General features: G+C 48.1%; 1 long non-coding RNA gene across 3 annotated transcripts in view; it reads left to right on the forward strand.

Moving 5' to 3' along the window:
- The window catches only part of LOC119876310, a 79853-nt gene extending 56701 nt beyond the window's left edge, over positions 1-23152 (forward strand). For all 3 annotated transcript variants that reach the window (XR_005359936.1, XR_005359937.1, XR_005359938.1), the window contains 3 exons: positions 17133-17269; positions 17742-17967; positions 18244-23152. This is a non-coding gene — a long non-coding RNA (uncharacterized LOC119876310). The remainder of the gene's footprint in view (positions 1-17132; positions 17270-17741; positions 17968-18243) is intronic.
- The last annotated feature ends 3621 nt before the right edge of the window (positions 23153-26773 follow it).

Here is a 26773-nt window from a genome sequence, read left to right on the forward strand (position 1 = left end):
CCAATGTCATGAGAGGCGGGAAGATAGAGAGGTGTCTCCCTCCAGGTAAAAGAGGCTGACAGGATGGGACAGCGTGGAGAATGTCACCCCAGGCTGGAAAACACTGCTGCAGAGGAGGTCGCCGGAACTGTGGGAAATCTGAAAGTGCCTCACGCACTTCGTGGCAGCTGCATGTCAGTGACACCTTTCTGAATTTCACAGTTGTGCCACGGTTCTGTCAGAGGCTCTCGTTGTGCTCACCCCACACTACAGTAGAGCCGGCAAGAGGTCATGATGTCTGCAAAGTACTCTCTCCAGGTTCAGCAATCGTGTGAGTGAGTAGCCATGTAGGGGTGTGTAATGGGTGTTCAAGTGTGTATGTGGGGATGTGTGTGAGCACTGTGTGCATGAGTCTGTGAGTGTGTAGCCTTGTGGGAGTAAGGACTGCGCTCTCAAGTGTGTATGAGTATGTGGCTGTGTGGGGTGTGTAGTGTGCATAGGAGTGGGTGTGTGGGTGTTTGGCCGTGTGGGGGTGAGTATAGTGCACATGAGTACGAGTGTGTGTGCGTATGGTGTGCCCACGAGTGTGTGTGTGTGTGAGTGTGTGCACTTGGTGTGTGCACAAGTGTATGTGAGGGTATGTGGCTGTGTGTGAACGCTAAGGTGCCAATGTGTTAAAGAGTGAATCTAGGTGAAAGACCATTTGACTTGCAACTATTTTCCAAACTAAAATCTTTTTTAAAAAACAGAAAATACTTGGTGGTTCAGCATAGGTGTGATGTGCTGGTGGGAGGCAGCTATGTGCTCCTCAGTCTGAGGTCGGTGGGGGGCAGAGGGAACGAATAAATCTCTTAGGTGTCCCCCAGCCTTCACGTCTGAGGGTGCCATACCCCCCAGCAAATAAACCACGTCCATATATTCCACCAAATAAAGCACATCTATAATGTAGCTGGGAAAACAAAACAAACCACGATATTCGGCAAGCATCGTACAGGGGCCTATAAATGTGCAGGTTCCTCTCGTAAATGGAGCACATGCAAACACATTCTGACTTCCTCCCTCAGCAAATGCTCTTGCAACGTAAAAACCGATCTGACTGATTCTTTCTTTGCTCCCCACCCCCTTCCCTGGTGAAGTTTACTAGTGAGCTCTGTTTGGTTCTGGCCTTTTGCAGTCAGACTTTCTCCAAGCACCCATTCTTCCTCCCGGTTGCCTAATTGTTATTTCTCATGCAGCATAAACAGCCTCCACAGGCATCTGTTTAGTTTCCGAGGGGGTCCTGGTGAAAGGCAGGGAGCCTTGGCCATAACCCATAACCTTAGACAGCCTGGCAGCCCCAGAGCACAATAAAACCTGTGCCCTGGCCTCATGGTGGAGCATCACTATGTATCCTCTGTAGCAAGAGCCCACAGATCCTGGTCTTTTCTTCTCCTGAGTCTGGCAGGGAGACCGGCTGACCCTGGAGGGTGTGATAATCCCAGGACAGGCCACGCTGTAGCCAGCAGGATTTGGGACTGGCTGCATATTTGGAGATAGAGGCCTCAAGACGAGGCCTGGGTTCCAGAGCCATGGACCTGGGAGGGTGGAGATCATTGTCCAAATCCTTCCCTCAACTGTACCAGCCTTCTGATCTTCCTTCCTTGGCCCTGGCTGCCTTGCCCTGGCCCCAGCCCCTCTTCAGTGGGGAGGCCCGAGGAGGAGTTCAGTGCCTGAGCACTTCTTGGGAGAAGGCTATGCCCTGCATCTGCCTCTCAGGTGATTGCTGTGTGTGCACAGGGAAAGATGGAGTCTGAGGGTTCTGTGTCCTGGAGAATAGCAAATGGGGCTGAACTGGATCAGTGGCTTGTCCAGTATGTCCTGTGGAGCATGAGGGATACCATAGGACAGGATGTTACAAACACATAATAGGATGTTATACGAAAGCTCTAGCTCCCTCAGGGGTACACAAGGTTTCTAGATGTTACTTGAATATGGACAGTTTAAGAAATCAACTTCCATAGAATTGAGCTGGCCTGCCTTCCTCTTTTTTTTCACCTCCTCCTTCATAGCGCTCTTCTATTTTATTGAAGAAAAGCATAGAATAATATTATGATAAATTATCTCATGGTTTAAGACAAAAGGGGCCTTTGAGAGTACATGGTCTTCAAGGGTGGTCCTCAGGGGAGAAAAGCAAAGAGAGCTTCCCTAAGATGTTTTATCTAAGCCTTTTTTATCCAAATGACAAGATTAAGGTAAAGGTATATTCTTTGTCTATCTATTCATCCATCAGTCTATCATCTGTCCATCTATCCATCTATTCATCCAGTGATCCACCCATCATCCATTCATCCATCCATCATCCAACCATCCATCCATCCATCCCGTCACCTTCCAATCCATCCATCCATCCATCCATCCATCCATCCATCCATCCATCCATCATCTATCCATCTGTCCATCCATCCATCATTCATTCATTCATCTATCCATCATCTACCTATCCATCTAGCCATCCAGCCATTATCCATCTATCCATTGATCCATTAGTCCATCATCCAACCATCCATTCATCCTGTCATCCTCCAATCCATCCATCCATCCATCCTTCTTCATTCCTATTTAACTCATCACCTGTCTTCTTTCCACCTTAGAATTAAAATTCCAATATAAAATTGTGTTTGGAGGCATCTACTAACACATTTGAATGGACATAAGGAAGACATTTTTTTTTTCAGTTAGAAAGTAGAACTAATTTGGATGAGAACTATGGCAGGCATTTTTCTTAAATTGAATGGGCTTCATAAAATTGCAGCTCTAAGTTTGAGATGAAAATTTACTCTATACATTATGGCACTGGGGAAGCAATATCTACAAATGCGGATTGGAGGTGTGTTGGTGACTTTGCCATTGGTGATATGTTTTTCTGACTTGGTGATCAGCCCTGAGAAAGTTTTCAATAAGTAGAATACCACCCCTGTCATGTACACAGTAGTCACATTCCTGAGAAGTTTAACGCATAGTGAAACATTTTATTTATGTGCAAAATACAGTCAGATGGGCTCAGATAATTATGAGTAGGATTTAAAAATTTATGGCCCTCCAGGGTGTATTTGAAAATGCTGTGGGATATAGGACCATTTATCAATGTAAGCTGCAAACTTGGAGGTAATTGGTTCTGCAGCAATAAGAACTAAAACACATGCCGTGAGATTAATCTGAAGCAGAAAGTTATCAAAGTAATTGAATGCTCCTGGATGCCTTTTACCAGATGGATGAAAAGGAAAGTTTGGTGAGATTGAGGAACCTGCTCGTACTCACTCAGCAAGTGGTCAGGGGGTCTGGGTTCAAGTTCAGCATCACTCCAGAGCCTACACATACTCCTCAACAGTGTTTCTCCAACTGTCATGCACAGGGCCTGCCTGGGTGCCAAGTTTAGATGCAGATTCTGATCCCGCAAGACATAAGAGGTTGCATTTCTAACAGACTCCCACCTCGAGCTTGGTGTGCCATGCAGCCCTCTTCTGGCCTGTTATGGAGAAATCTACTTCCACCGCTAACCTGGATTTCCTTTGAATTGTAAAACCCACTTTTATTTTTTTTACAGTTTTATTGAGATATAATTGACATACAACACTGTGTGAGTTTAAGTTTACAGTGTGATAATGTGGTATGTGTGTATGTATTGTGATGTGATCACCGCAATAAGGTTAGTTAACACCCGTCACCTCACATAGTTACGTGTGTGTGGTGAGAACATTTAAGATCTACGGCATTGGGGACTTTCAATTATACAATGTGGTATCATTAGCTGTAGACCCCATGCTGTTTCCTAAACCCCCAGAACTTGCTCCTCTTATAACAGGAAGTCCCTTCCCTTTGTCCAGCATACCCCCTCAAGCCCCCACCCCAGCTCCTGGCAAGCCACCTTTCCATTCTCTGTTTCTGTGAGTTTGGTAAAACCCACTTCTGAGATGGGGGGGGGATCCAGGGCCTGAGGGAGTTGCTGTTTTCACACATCTCACACATTTTGCCACAGAACAGAGCTACTGAGTTTGTGACAGAGCCCAAACTGAGTTCCATCGAACCTACTGTTTCCATTCAGGCATAGCAAGCTCAGAGGGTAGGATGCTTTGTCAGTAATAAGAAGTTGTTGGTTTTTTTTTAAGATTTTTAATTTATTTATTCATGATAGTCACACACACACAGAGAGAGAGAGAGAGAGAGAGAGAGAGAGAGAGAGGCAGAGACACAGGCAGAGGGAGAAGCAGGCTCCATGCACCGGAAGCCCGACACGGGACTCCATCCCGGGTCTCCAGGATCGCGCCCTGGGCCAAAGGCAGGCACTAAACCGCTGCGCCACCCAGGGATCCCAATAATAAGAAGTTGTAGATGGACAGGACACTGCACACAGCATGTCTGATCAGAGCCACATGTGTTCGCAGGGAGTGTCCAGTGCCCTTTGTGTGTTTGCTGCTCCCGAGGCTGAGGTGTGGAGACTTGGTCATCCTGGGGGCTGGTGGGATTCGCTGTTCTCCTCACAGGTGTGTTGCCAGGCAGGTCAGAAATATCTTCACACTGTGACCATGTGAACCTTTCCACGGCTCTTCTAAATGGTGCCATGCCACAGTCCATTAAGGCAGAGTCTTCTGTGGGGGAGCAGAGGTTTTGGAAGGGAGACTGGCTGGACGCTGCTTTTGACAAGGGCCTGCCCTACAAAGGGTCTTGTCTGGAAACAGTCCTGATGTGCAGAAATCAGAACCCTCATCTATTGCTGGTGAGGGTGTAAAACGGTGCAGTCTGCAAGCTCCTCAGCAAGTTAGAGACAGAGTTACTCCCCAACCCATCATTCTCCACCTGGGTATCTACCCAAGAGAAACAAAAACAGGAATTCAAGCAAAAACGAGTACAATGATGTCCACAGCAGTATTAGTCCTCATAGGCAAGAGGTGGAAACAATCTAAATGTTAATCAATAGGTGAGTGGATATAAAAATGTGATCTATCCGTATGATGAAATATTACTTTGCCAGGAAAAGAAATGGAATGCTGCCAAATGCTATGATGTAAATGAGCCTTGAAAGCATTTTGCTAAGTAAAGAAAGCCAGCCAGAGTGGCCACATATTGTAGAATTCCATGTATAGGAGAGGTCCAGAATAGGTAAGTCCAGAGACAGAAAGCAGATCAGTGGTTGCCAGGGGCAGGAGGAGGGGAATAGGAGTGATTGCTGATGGGTACAAGATCTCCTTTTGTGGGACGAAATGTTCTGGAACTTAGTAGTGGTGATGGTTGCACAATGTAGTGGATGTGTTAAATAACACTAATGCTAAATTTTATGTTATGTGTGCCTTAGCACATTAAAAATTTTTTAAAAGAAATAATTCTAATCAGAGTGGGAACTGCAAAGGAGCATTTTTCCATTCACAAATGCATGGTTTTAGACTTGCTTGCTGTGGGCATCCTGATGATAGTTGGGTTCCTTAGACTTACGAGCACCCCAAATGAACAGAGGGAGCACCAGCCACAGGTAGTGAACACGGGTCATACATGTGCCACACACCAGATATGGTTCTGAGTGTTCTCATGTACTATTTTTTTTAATCCACACAACTGCTCCAGAAGGAAGGTTCATATTTTATTTTCGCTTTACATCTAAGGAAACCAAGGCAGAGAAAAATAAAGTAAATTATGCCTCCCTGGATCATAGAAGTAAAGTAGTGGGCTGCACAACTGGATTTCAACCAGAAGTCCACTCAACAAAGATCTCTGACATGTGACTGATGCTGAAGAGAGGCAGTTCCCAGCAGAGTCTAGGCCTGGGGCTCTGAGGGCTCACTGTTGCTGGCAGGAAGATGCCACTTTTGGAGTAAGTGGAACATCCGTGCAGTTGTCATGTGGCAGGAACTGCAGACATCAGCTCCCTCTGCTTTAGTTTCTTCTGTGAGATGGAAAGCCTGGATCCGAGAGCCAGTGACCAAGATGGCGACACTGGGACAAGGACAGGCTGGGGAGGAGTGGTGACAGGTGCTGCTCAGCAGATCGATGAGAAGGCACGGTCATTGTTCCCAGTCTGTTGGTTAGGAACAGAGGCTCAGAGGCACGGCATCGCCTGTCCAAGGCCACACACAAACTACAGATGCAAGCCTGATTGAGGTGGAAGCATTTGCCCCGTGCACCGCAAAATGCATCTCTCTCCACCCAGCCAGTGGTACTTTGTGTCCTGGTCCTCCAGCTAAAACACAGTAGAAGACTAAAAAATACAGAAAGAATAAAACCACACAGAATAAAATAGAAATCACTCAATGTTATTATCCTGAGAAACTTACCATCACCCTTTTGATACACTGCCTGTAATTTTTGTCTATTTGTGCACAAACACACAATATTTATATATCCTTATAAAATTAGGATCATGCTAAATATAAGTTGTTTCATACATTTATTTATTTAATATTTTATGTTTCCTATTGATTCATTATGAGAAAACTTGAATTTTAATATCTGCAGAGTCTTCTATCATCTGGATCTTCCAGAATGTTAACTATATCACTAGTGATGGGCATTTAGGTGGTTTTCTCATTATTGCTCTTAAAATCGACACTGCTCTGATGGTCCTTCAGTATACATGCTGTGACTATTTGGCATATAGCAGGTACACAATTGATAATTATGAATTAGTTAATGATGGTTGAACAAATGAATTTCTTCAGGGTGGTTCCTTGTCCCTGATCTGCTTGGCTCAGGTAGGTTTGCCCATACAGTCCCTTTGCTCTCAAGTGTCCTGATTTGGGGAATTATTATTTTTTAAGATTTTATTTATTTATTCATGATAGACAGAGAGAGAGAGAGAGAGAGAGAGAGAGAGAGAAAGAGAGAGAGAGGCGGAGACACAGGCAGAGGGAGAAGCAGGCTCCATGCAGGGAGCCCGACATGGGACTCGATCCTGGGACTCCAGGATCACACCCCGGGCCAAAGGCAGGAGCCAAACCGCTGAGCCACCCAGGGATCCCCCTGGGGAATTAATTATAAGGTCCCCTCAACCAACTAGTATGGATCTTTTTGAAATTTGTGATGCACATTGCTAAATTGCCACACAGATGTGTAATACCAATTCACACCTAATCTGTAATCTATCCCTAATTACTGAGGGCTTGATTAAAAAGTTTTGCTGAGAAGTTTGGGAAAAAGGATTACCATTGTGAGAGTTGAATTAGTTTTGTGAAAGTCAGAAACATCTTAAGTCCATTTCCCCCTTAAATCTCACGTTTTTAGAATCCACACTGGTCCTGTGGGGAGCTTGTAATTTATTATTTATCAGCATTTTGGGTGGGAGAAGTCATGATCCTGAAGCTATTTGGATTTGAATCCCAGCAGTCACTTGCCAGTAGCTGTGAAACTTGGAACGAGTCCCATAACTGAGTCTCTGTTTCTTCCTCTGCAAAATGGAAATGGATATACCCTCACTTCAGAGAGTCGTAAGGGTTAGACATCAGCGTCCAGACCAGGAAAGTCAGTTTCACAGATTGCTCAAATGCAGTCTTTTGCCTTAACGAGCCATCCACCCAGTTATTTAGCAGCAGCACCTGGTGCTTCCTGGTTCCCACACGCACACTGGCTGTTCATTCTTACAGCGCTCCAGCTTGATCCCGGAACCTGCTGGAGGATCAGGTGGGTGCGTGCACAGCAGTGGTGAAAGGCTCCTTGCTTCACTGCATCCCACTTGCAGATCATCACCCTGCCTGAATCCCAGGCTTTCAGAGGGTTAGCCTAGTAGGTCATGGCTAGGAGGACTGCATGTTGAGAACACGGTTGCACATGGTAACACATCCTGTGACTGACTTATGCTCTGATCAACTGAATGTGACATTTAGGGAGCTGTGGTAACTCCTGTTTCCTTGCCCTAGCAGGGCAGTAGACCTGGGAAATTGTCTAGTCAAGATCAACAGGAGAGTTTTGAGATGATCTTTTGGCTGGCCTTCGTATTCTGGACAGGGCAGTTGGTGATATGGAATACGGCCTCGGTCAAAGGGGATGGCTTGAAGAACTCTCACTACAGTCCAAAACAGATGTTTTAACAATTTAAGTGAGATGGATTGAACTCTGGCATTGAATTTCTCCTGGATATCACGGCACCTAAATACTTGAAGGAAGAAGGCTGAGTAAGCCCCAGAATGCATCTGACAATGATGAAATGACCTTTGGAACATTCTAGCAAAGCTCAGAATCAGGGCCAGTCAGAAGCAGTTCTGGACAGAATTGTCAGCTGCCTGGATTTTCCAGCTTCCACTCACCTGGAGTATAACCTAGACAAATTCCTCTCTGTTTTGACACAGGAAAAAAAAAATCACGTTGGTAATTGGATGGGATGGGTGTTTTCTACTTCAAAGTGAATTGTGGTGGGATCCCTGGGTGGCGCAGCGGTTTGGCGCCTGCCTTTGGCCCAGGGCACGACCCTGGAGACCCAGGATCGAATCCCACGTCGGGCTCCCGGTGGATGGAGCCTGCTTCTCCCTCTGCCTGTGTCTCTGCCTCTCTCTCTCTCTGTGTGACTATCATAAAAAAACAAAACAAAACAAAACAAAACAAAAAAACAAAAAACAAAGTGAATTGTGGAAACACAGTTTCATGGAGTCTTCACGTTTCTAAAACCCAACAGGGACACTCAACTGCTGAGCCATGCAGGCGTCCCATCTTGTAAGAATCTTAAGCTACCTAAGAATCTACATAACATTATTTGAAGGTGGACTGTGGTCACATAAAGATCTATATTATAAATTCCAGGTAACGGCTATTTTTTTTTAAAGGTGTATAAGCATGACCCATTCTCACATTAAGAAAAAACAAACATATTAATCCCACACCATCCTTTAACTACCATCATTCCTCTTTTCTCCTTTCATGCTATGTCTCTCAGGAGTGTTGTCTATACCTGCTGTTTCCATCCACTAACCTTCTCTCAGCTCCTTAGCAGATTGTAATCTGGCTTCCACTTCTACTGTCCCACTCAGGCGACTTTGCCAAAGTCACCAGCAACCTAGACATCGCTATCCAAAGAGACAATTTTCACACCTGCCTTCAGACCACAGGCAGCCTTTGGCATGTGGCCACCCCATCCTTCCTGAACACTGCCTCTCTTGGCTCTTGTGACATGCACCCCCTGATCTTACTCTTGCTCTCTGATTGCATCTGCTCTGTTCCCCTTGCTTGCTCATTTCTTCTCTATTTGACCAAGAGATGTTTGGATTCCTCAAAAATTGTTTCTAGGCCTGCTTTATTTCATACTTAGCACTTTTTCCCCAAGCAAACCCTTATACCCACACTCTTATTTTCCTTATTTCCTTATCATATGCATCCTGGATCTCTCCTCTGAGCTTCAGTCTGTATTCTGAACTCCTATGGGCACTGCAAAGTCAGCTCAAATCTCAACATGTTCCCAAAAGGGTCACCATTTCTTCCCTTAAAGTGGTCTTCTCGGAGGGTTATTTGTCTCGGAAGACGGGACTCCCAACATCACTGCTGCCATCATTCATTGACTTTGAAAATGTTTATTGAGCACTTGGTATAAGACACTGGAGATATGATGAGCAATGGACAAGGTCCCTGTTGTCCTATGGAGTTCATGCTGCAGCAGAAGAGACGGACATTAAGTAGGTAAAGAAACAAACATACCACATAATTTCAGGTTAAGTGTTCGTGCCATAAAGAGAATGAGAGCCGGGTGAGGATCACTGATGGGTGGGATCAGTGGGTGTGACTGTGCTGGCCAAGGCACCAGGGAAGTCTTCTAGAGGCAACACTGAGTGGGTACTTGGATGAGAAGATGGAACATGCAAAGGGCCAAGAGGAGGAAAAGGAGGTGAGGGCAAAGTGATTGTAAAGTCCATCAGAAACCTAGGGATTATTCTTCACTTTTGGCTCTGGAAAGTCTCATCATTGTGTGTCTCAGGTTCCAGCCCTAGGCCAGAGCACCCTCATCTGCACCTTAGGCTGTGATCCCAGCTACTTTGGTGGCCTCCCTGCATGCGCCCCTCTCTCCTGCCCAGGCTCCACATGGCAACCCAGTCATCTTTTCAAAAGGCAAATCACGGTATTCTGTATCCTTTCTTCCTACTTTTCTACTTGTGGCTTCAAAACAAAAGATGGGATCTCATTTTCCTCCCTTTGAACATGGCCTGGTCCTTGTGAGAGGCTCAGTGAAAAGAATTGTAGCAAAAATGATGTTTCGCATCTTTAGATTGTCAACTAGATGAGGTGGCACTGCTTCTGCTGGGTTCTATTTCCTGGGACATGTGTGCCTAGATCTGCTGCGGTGTGGTCAGGAGGCCTCTGGCATATGGAGAGGCCCTGTGTGGATGTCCTGACCAGCAGCCCCGGGCCCCTAGCCTTCCAGGCCCCACACCTGATGCTGTGGAGGTGAGTCACTCAAATTGCAGATTCATGCGCAAAACGATTATCATCGATTTAAATCATTAAAGTTTGGGAAGGTTTGTTTCACAGCTAAATGGAAATTGAATATCTACACATCAATTAAAAATGTATTTATAACCTGGCCTTCTTCCACCAAATGCAAATCTGATCCTGTGCCATACCCTCCCCCCCGCCCGCCCACCCTACCACCCCTGGCTCTTTTAGCCACCTGCGTAGCTTACAAACCCTGACCCTTCCCTTCACAGGCCATCCTGCTACTAACTTGCCACATGCAACCCTACAAGTGGCCTTCCCTGCCTCTAATTTGACCTGCTCTTGGTTACTCATGCTGTGCTGTCCCTGCTCAGTGAGCTAATAAATCTAACTTGGTTGTCTGAAGCCATGTTTCTGGTGGTTTTGGGCTTGGGGCTTGAACGCGATAGTGTGCAAAATGGCTCATATGCGGGGGGTCGGGGGAGACAAGTGTCCCCGAGCTCTCTGCCCTAGTTCTTTTCTAGCCACATCTGCAGCCGTACCTGTTCCAACTTGCTTTGCTTGCTCTGTTGTGTCCTCAGACCTGCCATGCCCCCTTCCTCCGACCCCCTGAACTCACGTGGGGCTCTGCTCACCACGCTCCGATGGTTTGAATAGTCACCATGTCCTTCGACATACTCCTTCAGTGTCACTTTGCACTTCCCGTGTGGCTTCCTCGGCTGGGAAGCTGTCTGGATCTCTCAGGCCAGGTCAGCTCTGACTGTTTTAGGCTTTGTAATACCCCCATCTCTTCTCGGTTTCCTAATGTGCATTACAGCTGGAACTTCTGTGGGATGAGTTTACTAGTATCTATTTCTGTTACCAGGCAGAGTTCTCTGGGCCTGCTTTTGCTGACCGGTGTGTAGCATATGGTGTTATAAGTATATTCCTGTGGCCTGCAGCTGCCTTCTTAGTGGGCCACAAATGGGCAGGTGTGTCAGGAGTCAGCTCATGGATTGGCTCAGGGATCCGGAGGCAGATGACAGGGCTGGATCAGGGCATACGCTGAAGAGTGCTACAGCCACTTCCATCCTCTGTGGCCTGAGATATGGGGAGAACAGATAAACATGGGACCGATTGATAAAATTCCTTTCCCAGGAGCCCCATTTGGCCTCTGGTACCCTCCACACTTCACTGGGAAGGGCACTGGAGCCAGAGTTAATCAGAGTCAGCACGTGCTTCCTTTGGGCTCAGGTGCAACAAAGATACGGAGTTGGTTTAGATGGATAAAAATATAAAAATGGGCAGCCCCTTGGGCTAAGGTTGGGGGGGACAGACATGGCCACTTGTACATGGCTGTGGTTGTGAAAATTGCTGTAAGTTGGTGAGGGGAAAATATCTAGCAAGTGATTTGGAAATTTGAAGTTCACATAAAATCTGACCCTGCAGTCCACCTTGGAGCTCTCTAATTCCCACAAATGGAAAGCACCAGGATGTACGGTCCCTAGAGTAGGCCACTTAGTACAGGACATGGAGGGCCTAGCCAGAGGCAGCTGTGGGATGGATCAGGGCATGGCCCTGCAGGTAGGATCTGTTTGGCGCACAGGTTGCCACTAGACAGCGAGTTGGTCGGCAGAGTGATGAGGAAGTACTCAGCCCACAGGTGCGTTGGGATGGTCGGGGAGAGTGTGTGGGAATTCTCGGACAACAAGGAGAGTGAGGAAGCAAACAAAAATATTTCAAGTTGGGGGAGAGGCAGAGACATATTCTGATAAAATGAAAGAAGAATAACCAGAGGTATGGTCGGGAAAAGCGCTTTTATTGTTGATCAAAATTATTTGGCTGATAATCTAGAGGGGAATGGTTCACTGGGCAAGAACAAAATTAGATTCTGTGCCTCTCTGGCGCCTCTGTTCTGATGGCCGAAGCCCTGGACTCTCCTCCTGTCTGCTCACAGCCTTGGGGGGCTAGCCCCATCCTGGGCCTTCTCTGACCACACCAGTGGACAGAGCGCAGGCCTGGCTCCCCACACAACTCAAGTCTTCCAGTGCGTTCTGCAGCCTCCACACGACCCCCTTTATGCCACATCATGGCTTTCTGGGCTGGGGTTTTCCATCTGTGAATTCCCTCTCAGTGCTGGAATGCTGTTTGTTTCGCTTTTTTGTTTGTTTGTGGTGGTAGCTATTTCTAGTCTTGCGGCTCTGCCGGGGGGCCCTGGCGGCTGAGGGAGAGGGACCCAATGTGAGGAGGCCGGGTCTGCTGCACTGCCTGCCGGTGCCACAGCTTTTCATCCTCACCCAAGACACATGAAACAAAGCAAAACAGCAGAGACCCCCAGGCCCACCAGGCTCTGGCTTCAGCTTGAGTTGGGGTGTGGCATGTAGTTCAGGTTTTATCCTTCCCTGTGTGCTCATCTGCAAAGTGAGGCTACTTTGTGTGCAAGCATACTCATTGTATCGCTGTTGATAATTGTGAAAGAGAAAGAGAAGGTATGGAAAAACATGGATGTTCCAGTGGCTGGGCAGGGTAGATGGGGCTTCAGCAGATGGTCCAGCAGGTGTTACAGCTTGTGTAAGTCCAAGGAGCATTCCCCAGCAGGTCTTGCAGGGCCCCGTGTACTGGCCACGGTAGGGGGAGGGACCCTCAGGGATGGGAGGGGGCCCTTCTAGAGGGGCCGGGGGTTCTGAGGGTCTGCACTGCATGACCGTGGAGCCTCAGCATCACCAAGGACTTGGGAGATGAGTGTGGATCAGACGCAAACAACATCTGTTCACCTCTGATTTATATTTCTTTGTCCTTTGCAATTTTGCCTTTTTTATCACCAAAGTAGTAAGGACACTGAACATTGTAGAAGGGAAAGGCGTTACCAGTAATCTTATCAACATCATCCACCAGGCAGGGTTAGACATTCTGGTGTATTTCTTTCTTGGCTTTGGGTAAGCATCTGGCTATTTTACATAATTTTGCACACATTTTATAGTGTAAGCATTTCCTTATACCCATTTTCCCATTGAAGAGACCATGTACTGTGCTGTCAGGATGAAAGCCTTTTGGGGTCCCAGAGGGACCAGGCTAGAGGGAGGTATTAAGAGACACCAGGCCAGGAGGTGTGCTTGTTGCTGAGGCATGGCTTTGGCCGAGTGGCTCCTCTCTTCCTGGTGTCACACAAGCCTGGAGCCCAGCTGTTAGTTATGATCCCTTTTTGCAGATAAAAAAGCTGAAGCCCCTCCAGGTCAAGCAGTGTGCCCCAAGCACTTAGAAGAGCCCAAGCCCTTTGACCCCAAGGGCTGCATGCTTACCCTGCCTGTTATCTTACCCTGCCTGTTGGCATGACTTATCAGTATGGTACTGGGGCATTTCCTGTTCACCTTCTCATTGAGGCTTCGTGGGCGAAGGTGGCTTCAGGAGACAGCTCCCAAGGCTGGTGGTCCCCTGGGCTGGCAGGTCCCTACACCCAGTGGCTGTATGGGAGAGCAGCCTCGTAGGGTTTGGGGCCCACTGAGCCTACCTTTATACTTCCCCTCTGGTTCCAGCTCATTCCCTTGGCCTTTCTGTTCCTAAGCCAGTTCTGGTGAAGACAAGAGTACAGTGAAACTTGTTGCCTCTGCTCTGGGGTTCCTCAGCAAGAGGCAGCCCTGATGTGGCCGGTTGACAGGAGGCAAGTGGAGACAGGCCAGGCTGTGAGCTTCAGATCCCAGGTCAACCACGTCCTAGCAGCGCAGCTACTGTGACTCAGCCCTCTAATCTGTGAGAGGGGCCAGGGCCTGGGAAGCCCCATAAACATAAGGAGCCCCCATAACACTCTGACAATTACTGCTTGTTTATGATCGTACTAGCTGTTTACTAGAAGTTTACTGTTCAGTACCATAGAAACCTCCGTGGCTCAGTCTAGAAAATCACTCTGAAGAAGGATGGGGATGGAGGGACTGGGTGCCTGGGCATTGCTTCATCCTCTCTGTCCTGTCTGAAGATTGAATATTAATGAGGCTCTTCTGGGGAAAGCATATTTTTTCTGCTAGATATCCTACCCGTCTGCCCTCCCAGCCCCAGGGAGTAGGTATAATTTTAAAAGGGGGGGACTGGGGCCAGATGTTTGGAATCAGCTGTCAGGGGCAGGAGACAGGCTATGGTTCTCATTGCTAGGTCTTCTGAGCCCCTTTCCTTGGGGCATCAAATATGGGATGTGTTCCCCATGCTGGCGTTCATGTGGTGCGGTGGAACACGCAAATCCAAAACCAGTGGCAGGGACATATTTGTGGTGTCTCCATCCGTGCATGGTATCTGAGATCCTGAGACCCCCCCCCCCCCCCCCCCCCCCCCCCCCCCCCCCGAAAAGCTCAGCCTGCAGAGGAGCCAAAGGGCCGGAAGCTGAGTTTGTCCCATCGCCACCTGGTGGCGTCCCCGTCGCTGCAGGGGGAGCCATCGCTGCAGGGGCCAGAAGGCTTGGTGGGGTGGGGGTGGGGGGATGCTGCATCCACGTTCACTATGGGGGTCACGGCTGCCAATACCAGCTCCCTGTGAGCACGCCAGGTGGACAGCTGGCCCCTCTTTGTTTTCCTCTGTGTCTGTCTCCCAGGGATAGGGCCTGTCTTTTTGGCCAAGCCTAGCAGGGAGGCCCCGTTGAGGCAGGAGGTTCACCCCAGGGTGGTTTCCTACTCTGTCACCTGTGCCAGGTTTTCGGACATGCAGGCAGACTCAGCGGGTGCGCTCACCTCTGTGGGCAGGGGCAGAGGCCTTCTGGTAATCCCAGCTGACAGGCTGACATTCAGCTGTGAATTGGATCTAACCAACTGCAGACAGAAAACAGGATTTTGGTTTATTTATAGTGATCCTGTCACTACACTCAGCGCAATGGGACGTTACTGTAAAAATAAAAGATAAATGGCAACGCCGATGAAGTTAGCCTGGCTCCTGTCGCCGTGGCCGCCCCCTCTGTCCGCTGAAACCTACCTGGGAAACATCCCTGAGATCAGACCCCTCCTGAAAGGGCCCACGCACGGGTGGCCAAAATCGCTGTGCCTTGGTGGGATTGTTTTGTTCTGAACTTTTCTACTTTCTGAAAATCCTGTCCCAGGAAATACCAAACGGGAAGAGAGCAGGCAAAGGGAAATTCCTTCTGTCACTTCAGCTGTGAGGTTCTTTTATTGGTAGACTGCAGGTTTCTGAGCAGTTTTAGATTTACAGGAAAATCGAGTGGCAAGCCAAGTGCCTGTGTCTACCCGCCCCTGCCTCTTTTCTGATTACCAACATCGTGCATCGGCACAGCACACTCGGTGCAAGGTGGACGCATCATCATCGTGGAGAGCCCGTATTTTACACGAGGGTCACTGCTGGTGGTGGACATTCTCGAGGCTCTGTCAAATGTACCATGTCACATATGCACCATCACAGGATCACACAGGAGAGTTGCATCGTCCCCCAAATTCCCGATAGCCGAAAAATGTTAAAGCCACTTTTAAAGAAACAGAGCTATTATAACTTTCAGAGCTGCATAAATTCCCAAGGAACGGGAGAGCCACCAGGGGCTGGAATGTGGCTCCAAAAGGAGTGAGGACAACATGGGTGTTCCTGTGCACATGTATACATAATGTTAGTGTGTACACATATTTTATATTTAAAAAGGGGGCAGCCCGGTGGTCCTAGTGGTTTGGCGCCGCCTTCAGCTGGGGTGTGATCCTGGAGACCCGGGATCGAGTTCCACGTCGGGCTCCCTGCATGGAGCCTGCTTCTCCCTCTGCCTGTCTCTTCTGCCTCTCTCTCTCTGTGTCTGTCGTGAATAAATTAAAAAAAAATCTTTAAAAAGGAAGGCATGATCTTGGGGAGTGTGCGTCAGCCCACTGAGTTGGGCTATACCTCCCTCTTGGATTTAGGATGGTGATTTTGGGGTGCACTAGCTTATGGAACATTTGCTGTCCACATGTTGCCCCACAGGGGACAGTGCCGCGAGACCAGCTCTGAGTCGAAGTGCACCTAATCGGGGATCCAGCGGGAGGCAGCTTTCTCTCCTTGGCACGTTCTTGCTGACACGTGTCCTCCTTCCCGTGCGCCGACCCTGCGTGAGCACAGAGGAGCCTCTGGGCTCCAGAGATAATAAAGCTCTCTTGCCTTCTGGAGTTTCAAGTGAAGTGAGTGAGGGGGCCAGGCCAAGTGCCCGGACAGAGCGTGTTCTCAGGTCCGACTGACCTGGCCACTCGCCACCGCGAGCACATCTTCTGGGAAGGTAGGAGGGCCCCGCCTGGTGCTGGCCTCTTCCTAAACTAGACCCTCCCAGTCCCCAGTTCCAGAGCAGAGGGTCCTTGACGGTGTTTGGGGGTAATGGACACCTTGTCACGTCCGTGTGAACTTGACTTATTTGCTCTAATTCTTATATTTCTCCTCTGCGTGCAGGGCATTCTCAGATTCCTGGATGCTGATACATTCCTGTCCCATCTAGGATCCGGCAGCGTCTGCTTTATTCTCCAGAATCCCTGTATTTGCCCCAAAGATGTCCCTTTGCCATTTTTCCTTCTTGTATTCCCTGGCTTTGGTGTCAAAGAAGATGAAAAAGTGCGGATTTAGAATTCATTCCTAAGAATGTGAAGACCGGGCATTGCTGGGTGTCTCTGGACTGCCGCGGCTCACTGCCGGCCAGTCAGCTGAAACCCAGCATCAGGAACGCAGGGTCTTTATGGGAACTGCTGTTGTCCGCCAGAATCATTCTAAATATATTAAAAGTAGGTTAACTTACTATGCTTCCTGCATTTATTCTTCCAGCTGAAATTTCCCTGACTTTTTTTTTTTCCTTTTCATTTTATTAGGTTAATAAAACTTGGTTTTCCAGCATTTCGCTGCCCCAGGAGGGCAGTGGGCCCCCTGTCCAATTCATCAACTGCCTAATGAGCGGCCCCGGAGGTCCCGGCCCGTCCATTCCAGAAGCTCTCTCTGCCTTGTAAAGGTGAGGCCCACGGGCTGCACTGTATATTTTGTCTGTTAGTTTCCCAAATTCTCCTGCCAGCTTGACTGTCACTTTTCGGGATTTATATGAGGCAGCGGCATGGCGGGCAGCTCCCCTCAGTAGGGGAACCTCTCCTTTGCCTACTCTTCACACACACAACGCACTCTGTGCCATAAAATAATGTTTCTGTAATAAAACGAAGCAGAAATGTGTCGATGTTAGCATTTTAGAACATTCCAGCACCAGGGTTGTGGGAAATACCTCCGTTTGCATTAAGCAGGGAAGCTCTGTGAGTAGGGGATAAAATCATGTGAAAAAAAGGCTTTTAGTAAGAAGAAATGGTCGGGGATTCAAGTATATGAGTGACAAGTGGAAGGTGTGCGTGTGTGCGTGTGTGTGTGTGTGTGTGCAGTCTTCACGCTGTTTTTACACACACATGCCTCCCGCCCCTGATTTATTGTCTGTGTTTCAGAGAAGGACCAGTACAAGGGGAAGTGGGTGCTGCTAGTGTTCTGGCCCAGGGTCTGGATTCTGTCCTCTTCTGGAACAATTTTTGTCGCCTCCCCCCGCACCACCCCCCAGCAGGCTCTCTTGCCTTCGCCAGCTTGTCAGGACGCTGCCAGCTTTGGGCGTGGCACCCCGTCAGCCCCAGCATGGTGGGAGAGCTGGGATCTGAGCCCACGAGCTCGGGGACACAGGTCAGCTCGGCAGCCTGGGGGAAGGAGACACAGCCGGGAGAGGCGCTGGTGGAGGTGGGGGGTGGCCCCTGGGCTGGGGGGTCCTTGGGCCACAGGCCCCCGCACATGCTCATGGTAGCCGGCCTTGTCAGTGTCTGCACTGGGAGTTCCAGCTTCTCTTCTCTGGTTCAAGCTTCCAGGAAACTCATGGCCCTTAATTAACAACACTCTGGAGGGCGTGCATGATCGCTAATAAATTACTCCCTACGACCTGTAACTTTCTTCCCGTCTTTCCAGCCGCCCACCTCGAGCCCAGAAGAGCAGGAGCGCAGAGGGGCGGTTATGCTTACGGTGCCTGCAGGACAAGACAAAGTGGAAAGCTGCTCTTTGTCACCCACCCGGCCCCGATGGCAGCTAACAGACCTCATCCACACAATTGGCTGGGACTCGACTCCCTTGTAACACCAGGTCCCTCTTCTGCAGTCTCTGTGCACTCGTGGAGGAGCAGTGTGGAGGGTCTCTGAGGCCAGGGGGAGCACCAGCATCAGCCAGCACCTCCGTTCTTCGACAGAGGGAAGACGCGATTGCGTGGCTCTCAGCAGTGACATCAGAGTGTCCACGTGCCCCCGACCGTGTGCCCCAGCTGTATGCATCCTCCTGGTTCCTGTCAGGCATGTGTTGGGGGCTCAGAGTCCACATACGGACGACCACAGCAACCACAGCAGCTGTTCTGACGGGGCTTGGAGGGAGTGGGCCCCGCTCACGCCCACCCCTTGAAGCCCCTCAACCTAGGGCCGGGCTTTCTCAGTTTCCCGTTGCTTTTCCAGGTACTCAGAGCATGGCTCTGGTGCAGGATTTCTCCTGGAAAGGGGCCGCTGCTGTCGCCGGGCACTCGAGGTCTCCTGAAATACACTTTGAAGGGTTTTTGTCTTGTTTTGTTTTCCCCACTCGACACCCTTGAATGAAGTAGGCTGTTGGCCTTCCCACAGAAGGATTTCCCATTATCCTGTGCACTTGCAAGGGGCAAAAGCCCAGCAAGCAGAGGTAGCATACGGGGTTCTCATCACGCGTTCCTTCTGGTCTCAACTGCCCCCAAAATGCTGCAGCTTTTGCCCCTTCTCAGTAACTAATCCCCCACTGCATTCCCCACCCCCTTGGACCAGCCCACCCCAAGCTGCTCACATTGAAAGGAGCATTCATGCTTGGGCCATCTGTTTGTTTAAACTCACCCCATGCGAGGCCATGTTAAATGCAACAGAATGGAGAAAAATGTAATTCTCTGTCGGCTTTTGATCAAAGCGAGGACTTTTAAAAAAATTCAAGATGGATTTCTGAAGGACAATGTGGTACACATTCCTTGTGTTTCTGAGCTGCGGTGTTTAGTTGATTTGGGGAAAAAAAATCCCCCCCCCCCCGCCTTTTGATCCCATGGAGAAAACACTCTCACAAACACATCTCAGCCCCACAAACATTGCAAGACGGCGGGAGGGTGGAAGGGTACGGCCTTCTCATTTATCAACAACACAGGAGAATTCGGAATACGACTCACTGCAACATGCAAGCCCTCTCCTTCTGTGGGAATTCAAGGCGACATCCCTGCCACCTCAGGACCCAGGATGCTTGCCCCGCACCCAGAAACACACGTCTTGGCTCACCCCTCCAGCTCTGTCGCCACCAACCATTAAGAGTACATTTCTCCCTGGCTCCTTCAGCCTCCCAGCAAATGCAAATAAAAAGTGCTTAAAATGGTTAACATTTCCTGTCACTGAAGGCATTCGTGAGGGGTGGGGGTCGCTGAGTTTTAAGTGTATTTTCATAGGAAAACTCATTTCAGATCTGCAGCAGGGACTCGGACAACTCGCACAGAGTCTCAGGGTCTGCAGGGAGCCCGAACACTGAGTCGGCCGATGGTCCTCCACATTATGTGGGTACAGGAGAGCGGGTACCCAGGTTCACACTTAGGCCCGCCCGGGGCCCCTCTCCGGTCTCACAGGGAAAAATAAAATAGGCTCTTTCCCACCATCCTCCCGGTTATTCATTTTCTTTTCCTCTATTGGAGAGAAAAAAACCCCCCCAAATTTGGCAATTTATTTTGTTGTGTTTCCTCTATTGATTGTTTAGCTAGTGATTTTGCCAACTTCCTGGATGTTCATTTCTGGTCCTGCACAAAAGAGCCACATTTCCTTTTGGAACTGGGACCAGGAGACAGAGCAGCAGGCACTGGAAATTGTGAGTACTCCCCAACTTTCTTCCAGCTTCGCTCTGACCCTGTCTGTCCGTCTGGCCTGCCTCCCGAATCTTTCTCTAACCAGTTAACTTTCTGTGTGGCTCCCTGCGAACCCCTCCGTCAGCCCATAGCAGCACTCTGACTTTCAGGAAGGGAGCCCCTACCATGTCTGTAGGAACCTCGGATGGGAAGGGGAGGGGAGTGTGCTTACCAACGGAGGACTTCAGTTCTCATTTTAAGGCTCCGAAAGATGGTGAAAGCCAACAGAAGCAGGCTGGTTTATTTCAGGGCGAACAGTGAGTCCCTACTGAATTTACCTCATAAAATGAATTTTTAAATTTTCATTTTCTCATTTCATTCCAGCAGAAAATGAGTTTGCCTTTATAATGTCCAGATCTTTCGAACTCTATGGAGTGAGAAATTAAGTTACAAAATGTAAATACCTTGGTTATACCCCCATATATATATATGAAATGAATATATATATGAAATGAAGTAATTCCTGACTGTAATGCAATAGCAAGCCTGATTTTAGGCTCCTAGGACACTTTAAAAAATTTTATGACGTGTAATAAAGAAAAATTAGGTTTGGTAAAAATGTTTCTTTTTAAAAATGGGTGCAATAATAAATTCAATTGTATTTCTCATTTAACATAAATTGTTTATTTTTTAAAATCTTCTGAACGTCTTTGTCTAATGTTGGGAGGACTGTAAAAAAAATGTTAATATTCTAGGCCACAATTGACTTCTTTCCATGAAACTATTCTAATGCGTGTGGACAATTGTAAAGCAATGCAGTTCTCTTGTGAAAGGAATACCCTGCCTTTAATTAAAAGCAATTAATGCTCAAATTTCAAGGCAAATCCACTGATCAGTTAGGGGCATGGAGAAGGAGAAAAGCAAGCCTGCTATTTCCATAAGAAAGTCCAGAAATCAACATCGTACAGATGTACAATCGGAACGTGATTATATTTAAAGGAAAAGTTATATAAGCTTCAAAAATGGTCGTTGTTTTGCTTAAGTGCCTGAAAAAAGGATTCAGAATAATATTTGGATTATCCCAGTTTTGTGCTCTTGTGTTCATGGAGCCTTGTCAGGTTAAAGAACCCCAATGACAAGGGGGGCACGAGTATGCATATGTATGTCTCCCCTATGTCCCCAACTTGGGGAAGTGTGGGGAGGGAAAGGTGGGTGCTGACCACTGGAAAAGTAAACCTTCACCCCAGAAATTCATAATTAATCTAAAACTCTCAGATTAAACATAGCAATGCTCTCATCTTCCTTCACCTCCTCAATTTGGGGGTTGCAGCGCAGGGCGATGGGCTAGAGAATTTTTGAAATTGCTGCAGACCAGAGGTGTGCCGAAAGGCTGCGGCGCTGTCCTGTGCGTCTGCCTAGAGTATCCTGTCCTCATCCTCCTGGCCGTGGGGCTATGGCGCTGCGCGACTTCGACATATTTTGCAAGCTTTCTAGTTGGGATTGCTGGAGCAGAAAGCTTGGCGGCCTTACACAGCTTCCCTTGCTGCCCAGCAGATGGCGATGTTACTTCTGGAGTGGCCCGCAGGGGTGGGGGTGGGGAAAAAGCTGAGGTTCAGCCCGAAATCAGGGCAGGTCCCTGGTCAGGTCCCCCTTCCCTTCTCCCGGAGCCCGACCAGCCAGTGATGAACGTAAGAAATAAAAAGTTTTTGAGGCCTCACTTGCAACGTGCCAAGCAGTCAAAGAGTATTTGAGGTATTTAAGCCACATGTTAATTAGCAAAAGCCTCGGCCTCCTGAAATGGTCTAAGACAGTGCTCAGCCTACGTTCAGAGAACTATTTCCTGGAAACGTTCAAGATAAAAATGGAAGAAGCTTAGCAGCTATCTCAAAATCAGATCTATCGCCTGTTTATGTTTTAGGGGAAAAAATGATACCCTTAACGATACTCCTGTAATATTCACAAGAAGTGTACGTGCCATAACATTGTGAGGAATTTTATATGCGTGCAAATGGACAAGTAAAATCAGGCATGTACCGTTGGTGATACAGGTCAGAGTCTCACCTTCTCAAAAAAGGCTTTCCATTTGATGTGAGGAATACGTGCGGGAATATCCACCCTGGACTGTGGGTTTTCCGCTATCAGCACCTGCTGAAATGGTGCTACCAGATTCTTAGAGCTTCTCAACCTCCTCTTCCATCTCAGGCTGGCCGGCTACTCTTCTTCCACAGAGAAAAGTTTCCACTTTAGTTCAAGAACAAACAAACATTTTTCTGTCACCATCTCCTGCTAGAGAGAATCCCTAAACCTGACAAGCACATTTTCCAACATATGTAATGTGAAAATTAAAATGAAGACAATTTTGGATGGTTTCGGTGTTTTGGTTCTTCACGGGATAGCCTGATTCCTTAGTTTGTTTTAGGTAATAATTTGCACATTGTTTAATTTGAAAAGAAATAGCGGGCACATTGACACCTACTTGAAACAAATTGTAACTTAACAGCATCAACAGGAGAGCTTATTTCTTTTCCTAAAAATGATGTTATCATTTGTGTTTGAAAAATAAAAAGATGGCAAGGGAATTCATTGGACTCCTAGTGTGAAACGCTGTTTAAGGCATAGAAGTATGTTCATTTAGGGTAGTATGACACCTTCATCGTGTTACTGGTGGTTAATCATGTATTGTTCTTTAAAAATTTAATTGAATGACATGCCGGGTTGGTTTTTTTTTTTTTTTAACCTGTATATATTTACAAACTGTGCAAGTTACCCACTGCTTGTAAGTCTATGTATTAATACGATGATCGTGCAAGAAATCCAGCTGTTTAAATAAATTCTGTTCTGCTTTAAAGATTTTGCCCTTTGGGAAGAAAGTCATTTAAGTATTAAGTGACAGTGGCCAGCTAACAATAGTTAAAATGAAAATAAATCTTCCTGAAACTTAGTTCTAATTTTCTTGAGCAAAATACCAACCATAAAAAATAAACTCTGTTTATCGAGCCACATTTGTATCCAGTGAACCTTTGTAAGTTGATACAGAGAAAATATGAACATATGAACTCGTGTATCCCAAATACTTTGGTCTGCTAGCAGAACAGAGAGAGCTATTTGATATGTGGACACTGAAGAAAATACAGTTAGTGATTCTGGAGAGAGATCTGTTCAGATTTGTGCAGACCCAGAGAGGTGATCAGATTAGAATTAACATGAAAAATGTTGTGTCACTTGGCACCTTATCCCTTAAGGATAATTTAATGACACCAACTACTAATGTTGACTTACATTTCTGCTCCAGCCAACCTTCTTACCATCTTGTTTATTTTCAGAAATCACGTTTGTGACAGCTCTACTGGGCTGTTCAACAGCAAACATTTTCTCATTTAGTTGAAAATATTTTAGGCTTCAAAAACCCGGCAAGGAAAAGCACTTTCAGACTTTGTGTATATGAATAAACTTCTTTGGGGCAAGATTTTTTTATTTTTATTTTTTTTTTTAGAAAATGAATTCAACCAGACTATTTGTCCAATTTTTCAGCCTAAAATATTTTTATGTTTCAATTTGCCAACCAGACTGATGGGACCTCAGTTGATACAAAGATTATTGCTTCTTCTTTTCTGGGCTAGTATTGTTTTTATTTTTTACTTTTTAAGTACTTTTTAAAAATGCTTTATTCTTTACTGTTTTATTTTGATGGAAGGGTAGAAAATGGACTGGGTACCATCTCTGCACGTGAGCTTACAGAAACCCTGAGGCCTGTGTTGCCAGCAAGCACCTCAGGCAGTCACTGCCTACGAGTGATGGTGCACTGTTGCTGGGTCTCAGTCCCATATTTGTAAACTTTCCTTTTTCTTTTCTTTTCTTTCTTTTTTTTTTTTTTTTGAGAAAGTCACATTTGATCTCTGCCAGTAGAGGTGGGGAAGCTTAACTTCTCTCTTAAGAGCTGAATGCAATCAGAGATCTTATTTTGTGTTGTGTTTTAGTTAAAAGGTAAAAGAAAAGAGAAAAATCTACCCAAACAAACCAGAAGACCCACTTAACATCCAGTCTTCAACGTCAGTGGAGAGAGCCGTCAGCAGAGGGAATAAAGCCCCCAGGACACCATGCGTTTACCTCCTCCTCGTTCCCCCCAGAGAGTTGTCTCAGAAGAAGATGGAGAGTCATAGGGATTCCATACCGGGCTCAGCTGATATGTTTAAGCTACATGTCAGGAGAAAGAAGGCTGAGGTCCTTTGTGCAGAAACATGCTAGAAACTCAAATCCCTGCCTGTCTCTTGGAAATGCTCTCGCCCAGCGTCTCTGCGTGGTTTGGACAAACGAGCCTTTGGGGGTCACCTTTTCAGCAGTTTTCCCATTGCTGCCTCTGAACAGGAGGCGTCCAGCAGGAGCTGCCCCTAGGTCGTGACATTCTGTGCTGACCCTCTCCTGGAGAGAGGGTCTGGGCATGCAGGTGTTGCTCCTGTTTGTGGTCGGGCTTGCTGGTGACTGAGATAGAGCACGTTCCCAATGGGAGCTGTCGCCTGTCCACAGACCAGGAGCTCTCTGGAGTGCCCAGCTCCATCGCATGAGCAGATGTGGCCACAGACCCGTCCTGGACAGGGAGTTGGACAATGCCGTCCTACTCTCCCTGACGACCCAGTGCCCCACTTTGTTGGAGTCCTAACATTGGACATTCAGTCATTTAACAAATTCCTGTTTCTCGGTTTGCAAGTTGACTGTCTCCTCTGCTTAGAATCTAAGCATTGGGATTGTTGCAGACTTACAAGGGTGGGTGTTAATCCAGAGTTGGCCACATGCCAGGTACCGCCTGGGATAACTGGATGCTGAATCCCAGCAGGTGGACAGGGTAGGGAATGCCATTGTCCCCACTTGACAGTTGAGGAAACTGAGTCCTGGGGAGGTCGAGTGGAACTCTAGGGGCAAAGCTGCTGTGGAGGGATGGGGAGATCTGTGGGCTTGAATCCAGGCCAGTGGGATCACAGACCCCACGTACTTAAGCAGGCCCTCAGATACTGCTAAATCAGTATTTGTTGAGCAGGAAGATTTCAGAGGCATGGAGCTGTGATGCCTGGAACAGAGGTTTTAGAGCAGGACATTGGGGCTTGCATGGGGCTCTGACCTCTGGTGAATTCCTTAAACTTTCAGAGCCTCTATTTCCTCTTACATAAAATGGAGCTAGCAATCTTCCTTTTTCAGGTTGTGAGGATTTGAGATTGTGAATGCAAAGTCTGGACCCATAAAATGTGCTGGATAAAGGATCACATCACAACTGTCTCTGGGGCAGTCGCTGGAGCCCCAAAATGAGTGGGCAGAGGGGCTGCCTGGCATCACATCTTGGCCACCTACCAGCTGGGCACCCTGGGTAAGTCCCTTGGACTTGCTGGGTCTTGGTTTTTCTCTGCTGTTCCTGCCTCAAAGCCTCACAGGTGGGAGAGCCGGGCCATGGTCTCCGTGAAGGTGTTTGCACATCCTGGCAGTGCTCCCAGGCTAGTGCCTTGCCATGGGAAGCATGGCCCACAGACCAACAGTGTCAGTTAGAAATACAGTCTCAGGCCCCACCTAGACCTTCAGATCAGACCCAGGTTTATGTGCAAGTCCTGGCCACTGGAGAAGCGCTGCCCTGGAACACATAGGAGACAGAGGCCCCCATTCCAGGGAGGGGCAGATGGCCCGAGGCTGGCCGTCTGCCAGCCTTTTGCCCTCGTGTCCCCCCCCTTCTCCCTTCCTTGTTCGCCCTGTGCTTCAGGGGCTGAGAGGCTGCCCGGAACAGGCTCCCGCATCCCTGCTTCTGGCTGGTCCGACAGTGAGGCAGTGTGGGGAGGCAGCAGGGGTGGGGGAGGAGGGAGGAGCTGCAGTGGATTTGGCAAGGGTGCTGCCTCCAAGGACAGGCCCTTGTCAACCCTGGCTCTTCCCATCCATCCCCTGTCAAGGGTTGCTAGCAGCTTCCTGGGCCTGCTTATGCCCTGAGCTCCACTCGTGGGCTTCTGGGCTTTTCCATCTCCACAGAAACCAGTTCCAAGTATCGAATTTGTTCTGTTTCAAGTACTCAGTGAAGTTTTTGTTTTCCTTGGTTGGATCTAGTGACCCACCCAGGTGTCAAACACAAGGAGCAGGGGTTCTTGAAGTCAGGTTTGGTCAAGGGTTGCAGCTGTCCCACTGACATGTGCTGCAGACCCAGACAAGTCTCCTTCCTACACTCAGGGAAGGACTGACTCAGTGAGGCCTGCTCCTCTCCTGCTCCAACACTTCCTGTGCCCTCGCCCCGCCCTCCTCACCTACAGCAGGTGGGATGCATAAGTGGTCTGAGGTCTTCACCCCTCCCTTGGTCCAAGCCCTTTGCTGAGGATCTGTAGCTCCTTCTGCCAGAAGGCGGGTGGATTTCCTTGTCACGCTGGATCTGGGTTTTGCCATCTGACTTGCTTTGGCCAGTGGGGTATTAGCAAACATCACACAAGCAGAAGCTTGGAGAAGCGTTTACCTGTTTCCAGCTGTGCTCCGGCACCCTGCTGCCAGTGTGAGAAATGCCCATGCTGGCCTGAGGACGGAGGAAGGCCACGGCAATGCAGAGCCTGGTTGCCCCACTTGGAACCGTGGAACTCCCAGACATGTAAGTCAGGCCCTGTCAGC

Source organism: Canis lupus, chromosome 5 (genome assembly GCF_011100685.1).
Source record: "Canis lupus familiaris isolate Mischka breed German Shepherd chromosome 5, alternate assembly UU_Cfam_GSD_1.0, whole genome shotgun sequence".
In the NCBI taxonomy this organism is placed as follows: Eukaryota; Metazoa; Chordata; class Mammalia; order Carnivora; family Canidae; genus Canis; species Canis lupus.